This window comes from Lithobates pipiens, unplaced genomic scaffold (genome assembly GCF_037356315.1).
Source record: "Lithobates pipiens isolate NorthernLeopardFrog02 unplaced genomic scaffold, aLitPip1_a1.2 Scaffold_3, whole genome shotgun sequence".
NCBI classification, from domain to species: Eukaryota; Metazoa; Chordata; class Amphibia; order Anura; family Ranidae; genus Lithobates; species Lithobates pipiens.
Genome location: NW_027507790.1, coordinates 58040914 through 58047850, shown reverse-complemented (window position 1 = coordinate 58047850; position 6937 = coordinate 58040914). Strand labels below are relative to the sequence as shown.

Here is a 6937-nt window from a genome sequence, read left to right as displayed (position 1 = left end):
GTCCTGACGTCAGCGATGGCATGCTGCTCATGTGCAGATGATGATATGCGCATGCGCAGTGGGAGTGGTTTTCAGCAACAGCTGATTCCACATCACAGGAAGGGACATGGTTCTATATTCTGCCGGGTTTGTTGTTTTGTCAGAACACTGTGGAGACAGCCACCAACAAGAAGTACCAGCAATGTCCCCCAACCCAAAAGGGTGGTGTATGTGATAAATCCACATGGAACACACAAAGCCAACTAGCGGACAACACAGGCACAACAGCCACTGGACTACAGGAGGATGCTATAACAAGAACCATATTACATTTGAGACATATAAAACAAAAACAGAGACAAAAAACAATAAATAAAAAAAACTGAAAAATCGTACATAAAAACAAAAGTTGGCCATGATGTTGGCAGTCCAAAACTTGCTTTCCCTAAAATATATTTTTTCAAGATGAAAACAAAAACTGATATTATTCTATGCGGCAGTTTCCTATCTTCAACCCACAGTGGCTGCAATTGATGGCACAGTGGCTGCATTTGATGATCACAGTGGCTGCAATCGATGGCACAGTGGCTGCAATTGATGGCACAGTGGCTGCATTTGATAGGCACAGTGGCTGCAATTGATGGGCACAGTGGCTGCAATTGATGGCACAGTGGCTACATTTGATGGCCACTGTGTCTGCAATTGATGGCACAGTGGCTGCATTTGATGGGCACAGTGGATGCATTTGATGGATACAGTGGCTGCATTTGATGGCACAGTGGCTGCAATTGATGGCACAGTGGCTCCATTTGATAGGCACACTGGCTGCAATTGATGGGCACAGTGGCTGCAATTGATGGCACAGTGGCTGCATTTGATGGGCACAGTGGCTGCATTTGATGGGTCCAGTGGCTGCAATTGATGGCACAGTGGCTGCAATTGATAGCACAGTGACTGCATTTGATGGCACAGTTGCTGCATTTGATAGGCACAGTGGCTGCAATTGATGGGCACAGTGGCTGAAATTGATGGGCACAGTGGCTGCAATTGATGGCACAGTGGCTGCAATTGATGGCACAGTGGCTGCATTTGATGGACACAGTGGCTGCAATAGATGGGCACAGTGGTTGCAATAGATGGGCACAGTGGCTGCAATTGATGGCACAGTGGCTACAATTGATAGCACAGTGGCTGCATTTGATGGGTACAGTGGCTGCAATTGATGGTCACAGTGGTTACAATTGATAGCACAGTGGCTGCATTTGATGGGCACAGTGGCTGCAATTGATGGCCACAGTGGCTTCAATTGATGGCACAGTGGCTGCATTTAATGGCACAGTGGCTGCAATTGATGGCACAGTGGCTGCATTTGATGGGCACAGTGGCTGCATTTGATGAGCACAGTGGCTGCAATTGATGGCACAGTGAGCCTGCAATTAATAATTTTTTCCAGTATTTTTCTGAATTTTTCAGTTTGTTTGCCCCACTCAAAAATTTTGAGCCACCACTGTGAACAGAGTGTTTGTTCTTCTCCCCTTCTAATTTCCTGGGTTTTTAGAACATTGCAGGACTGCCTTTGGACAATTAGCTGCAGAAAGCCACAAGTCTAAGGCTGAGTACACACGGGTCGAATATCAGCCAGTATCGGCCAATTCAACAGAAACTGGCCAACATTTGATTCGTGTGTACAGTGGGCTAAAGGAAAAAAAACTGTCAGATCACCATATTGATGTTAGCTTGGCCACAAGCACTGCCACAGCTAGCCAATAGCTGCCCTAGCATAGATTTTCATCCGTTGGACTAGTATACAGACGAACTGATTTTTTAGAACGGACACGAGTCCGTCGGAAAGATTTGAAACATGTTCTAAATCTAAAGTTCGTCTGATTTTTCGACAGCAAAGGTCCAATGAAGCCCACACACGGTTGAATTGTTCGACGGATTTGTTCCGTCGGACCTTTGCTGTCAAAATGTCCGGCCGTGTGTGCACGGCATAAGACTAGCTTCTGTCTAAAAGACAGCTGTACACACTGACCAAAAGTCGGCTGGTTTCTATGGAATTGGCCAATATTCAGCCCCTGTGTACCAAGCCTAAATTGCTCAAACGTGTAGTTGAAAATTTTGGAAAAGCCACTGCCACCATGCTTCGGAGAACAAATAATAAAGTATATCATGTCTTCCCTAAAATAACAATGGACAGTGCTTTTGACAGAAGCTTTACTTTTAATGAAAAAACGTTATGCATTTTCAGTTACCATTGGGTCCCTTCTTCTTGCCAAAAGTGGGCATTAACAAAGCGCCTGTTGTACTGCATGTGCCTCATTGCCGTCCAGTCTTATTTTTCTTCTTCTCTTGCTTGGCCACTTTGGGAGTCTGGCCTCGTACTTCTGGCACGAGCTAGGGAACCATTGGCTTTACCTCCCAACAGACGAGCAGCAACATCCAAAGTGTTGAGATCACATACTCCACTCTGGCCAAGGGTGTCTTCGTCAGGCAAGGGGGCACCAGCAAGAAGAATAACTTGGTCTTTGCAGGCAATTCCCTCTAGATGAGACCTAGGCCTTGATATAGTAGATGGTTTCTAGCCCAGACACCTCAAGGGTGTGTAGAGTTTGAGCCTTTACAAAAATCTGCATGGCTGCAGCCACTCTACATCTCTCAAAATGGAGGAAAGAAAGAGCTCTAAACTCCCTTTAAACTTTGTGTTCAAGAAACTGAAAGTCATTTGTTTCTGTGTAAAGTGCTAAAACACATAGCGGCATCTCGCTGCACTCAAGAAGCCTGCCAGCACAAATAAGTCATTTAAAATACACACGAATAAAAAAGTTGTTTCCCAATAGGCTACGTTTTGTAAATCCATTTGTGCTTGAAAGTTCCACCACTACTTCATGCCCAGAGGGGATTGAAAGCAGTTTCTTGCCCATCTGCCAACAAAATAGCAAATGTGTAAGGCCCAGGGCATTTAAGAAATTCTAATGAATAATTAGCTACATGCAATCTCTTCCCAGACCTTGAAAGATATAACAATGTACAGGACACTCTGTGTCTGTTAGTCAGTTGTAGAAAAAGTGTACTTGATGCCCTGCCAGTTTAAATGAGCTCTTCCACTCAACTGTGTAGAGATCTGCATAGCTGAGCCTCAAGGTGCAAAGAGAAAGCCAGCATATGTGGAGTGTAATTAACATTTTCCGCAGGATGGCAAATGCAGGGATGCACAAAATGCTCATTCATCCCCATGTGTTTTCAGCATTATACATAACTGGCTGGGAATTGGTTAAAAAAAGAACTCCAGGCAAATGAACAAATCTTCACTAGGCCATGTTTATAGTCGCTGAAAAATGTCAAATATGTTTTCAACTGAGCTTCAACTGTGTAGTCAACTGTAATTCTTCTTTAGATTCAAATTTAGTGTTCTTCTGCACATTTCAAATCAATTTGAGCTGACAGTGGGAGTGTCTGCATTGGCTGCCTAAATTAGTGAAAAGGTGCCAAATAGAGGTGATTGGCAAAGATTAAAGTGGTTGTAAACCACGGTTTAGGAGATATTTACAAAAAGACAGGTACAGCTGTCTACGGCACATGCGCAGTAGACAGCGGTGCGCAGGCGCACTGAGCATGCCGCTGCTAACGGCGATAAGTGGTGGCTCCTGTGCGCATGAGCGGGAGTGACATCATCACTGCTCCAGCGCTGTGAGTTGCCGGAGCAATGATACACGTAAGAAGATGAACGCTTCATGCTACAGGGGACAACGGTGACATCGCTGGTTCCTGTGTCAGGTAAGTGACACATAATGGGCTACTATGCGATGCATAGTAGCCCATTATGCTTTACCTTTGCCGGGAGACAAAGAGGAAATAAACCCAACAGGGTTTACTTCCTCTTTAAAATCGGCAGACTCTCTTATCTCAGTATCGCATTTCACAGTCAGGATCCCAACAAGTAAAAGACTCTCTGCGCTTTAGGTAAGAGTCTCCATATTTAAATCAACAGTCTGCAGTATACAAAGAAAAACAAACCCTCTGGAAGAGTGGTATCTATTATGTCAAATGCAGCATCAATACCTTTAAAGCGGGAGTAAACCCAGTTAAAAAAAAAAACACTTACATTCCTGGCATGCCGGAAATGCAAACGTTCACATTGGTTGTGCTCTCAACCAAACTTTCAAACCATCCAATGGCTGGTGTCATAACTGATCACATGTGCAGCATTATGGCAGTTGAAGAATTATGAGAGGCCAAGATGGCAGCTTCCTTGACTGAAAACAATAGAAGGGTTTACTTCCACTTTAAGTAAGCATACTTGTTTCCAAGCAGAACTCTAGCTAAACAAAAATCATACGCAATCCTGAAGTTCCTCCTGCAGGGGGGCGCGCATGACACTGGTGCGTCGCTTCTACTGTGATTATTCACAGCAAAGCCAATCTGCAACTGCTGGGCACTCGATGTCTGCCAACACCCACTGATCGTTGGGCAGACACTCAGAATGGAGCCCTGCCTATCTAAACAAAGCAGATCTCCGTTCTGACAGGGAGGGACTAATGGATTTTTTGTTCCTGCAAAGCAGGGCCTAAAACCTATCTTTTCCCCTAGTAAAAGCACCTAACACAGTACACAAAAACACTGGCTAGGCACACAGTTAACCCTTTGATCACTCTATATGTTTAACCCCTTCTCAGCCAGTGTCATTAGTACAGTGACAGTGCATATTTTATAGCACTGATCACTGTATCTGTGTCACTGGTTCCTGCAAAGTATGAAAAGTGTCTGTTAGTGTCTGATTGTCTGCCGTAATATTGTAGTCCCACTATAAGTCGCTGATCGTCACCATTACTAATATTTAAAAAAAATCCATAAATATATACTATAGTTTATAGGCACAATAATGTTAATGTAAACCAATCAATATATGCTTATTGGGATTTTTTTTTCCAAAAACATGTAGCAGAATACAGACAGTTGGGCTCATAAGTTTACATACTCAGGCAGAATTTATGATTTCTTGCCCATTTTTCAGAGGATATGAATGATAACACAAAAACATTTCTTTCACTCATGGTTAGTGTTAAGCTGAAGCCATGTATTATCAACCAACTGTGTTTACTCTTTTTAAATCATGTTGGCAACAGAAACTACCCAAATTACCATGATCAAAAGTTTACACACCCTGGTGATTTTGGCCTGATAACATGCACACAAGTGGACACAAAGGGGTTTTAAAGGTAACCATCCTCATCTGTGATCTGTTTGCTTTTGATTAGTGTGTGTATAAAAAGCTCATGAGTTTCTGGACTCCTGACAGATCCTTGCATCTTTCATCCAGTGCTGCACTGATGTTTCTGGATTCTAAGTCATGAGGAAATCAAAAGAAATGTCAAAGGATCTGCGGGAAAAGGTAGTTAAAGTGCATAAAACAGGAAAGGGATATAAATTTTAGAATGCCATTCAGCAGTGTTCAAACTCTAATCAAGAAGTGGAAAATGAGTGGTTCTGTTGAAACCAAACCATGGTCAGGTAGACCAACATAAATTTCAGCCACAACTGCCAGGAAAATTCTTTGGCATCAAAGAAAAACCCACAAATAACTTTGAGGGAAATACAGCACTCTCTGAAAACATATGGTGTGGCTGTTTCAAGATGCACAATAAGGAGGCACTTGAAATGATGGGCTGCATGGTCGAGTCGTCAGAATAAAGTCATTACTATGCAAATGCCACAAAGTATCCCACTTACAGTACGCCAAACAGCACAGAAACAAGCCTCAAACCTTCTGGCACAAAGTCTTCTGGAGTGATGAGACCAAAATGTAGCTTTTTGGCCACAGCCATAAATGTTAAATTTGGAGAGGAGTCAACAAGGCATATGATGAATGGTACACCATTCCTATTGTGAAACACGGAGGTGGATAGCTGATGTTTTGGGGATGTGTGAGCTACAGGAAATGTGATCAAAATTGATGGCAAGATGAATGTAGTATGTTATCAAAAAATAGCTGTGGATGAGATGTACTTGGACATTCCAACATGACAATGATCTAAAACACAAGGCCAAGTCAACCTGTCATTGGCTACAACAGAATAAATGAAGGTTCTGGAGTGGCCATCTCAGTCTCCTGACCTCAATATCATTGAGCCAGTCTAGGGAGAGCTCAAACATGCAATTCATGCAATTTTGCCAAGAGGAATGGGCAGCTTTACTATCTGAGAAGATAAAGAGCCTCATCCACAAATACCACAAAAGACTTCAAGTTGTCAATGATGTTAAAGGGGGCAATACACAGTATTAGGAACTGAGGTATGTAAACTTTTGATCAGGGCCATTTGGATAGTTTCTGTTGCCCCTATGATTTAAAAAGGCTAAACACAGTTGATTGATAATAAATGGCTTCAGCCAAACACTAATCATGAGTGAAAGAAAAATGTTTGTGTGTTATTATTCATAGTCTCTGAAAAATGGCCATGGAGAGTCCTTAATATGGTGGCCAGCACCATTCAGCCTGCTTCCTTTGAGCTCAGGTTATTCTGGACCACCTCAGCCTGTGACTGAACAGTGAAAGGGGAAACAGCCTAGCGACAAGCTTATCTCTGTCACCCTGCTCACCCAGTTGCTATCAGCATGCTACTTTTAGCATATGAAATGTTTGGCTCCTTTTAATGCTTCTTTTTTAACATGCAAAATAGAAAATCTGAAGTACAGAAAAATTCTGAATTATGAGGTCTCCATCTGAACATAATCAGTTCTTCAGCAAACTATTTTTATGTCTGATGTACGCTTATAGAAATCTAAATAAAAGACCATTTGAAAATAGCCTGAAAATCAAAGCTTTTAAATATATATAGAATCATTAAACATGCATTAAGAAGCTAGGCGCAATGTGATGTGTATGAATAATTTCTCTTTACGTTAGTGTGCAATACGAAGTTTAAAGCATGTTGAGATTTTGACACTGATTTCCTTTTAC

The 6937-nt window shown here is 42.4% G+C and overlaps 1 pseudogene; it reads right to left on the bottom strand.

Moving 5' to 3' along the window:
• Positions 1-2226: 2226 nt before the first annotated feature.
• LOC143941232 (ubiquitin-like FUBI-ribosomal protein eS30 fusion protein pseudogene) lies at positions 2227-2623 on the bottom strand (annotated as a pseudogene).
• Positions 2624-6937: the final 4314 nt, after the last annotated feature.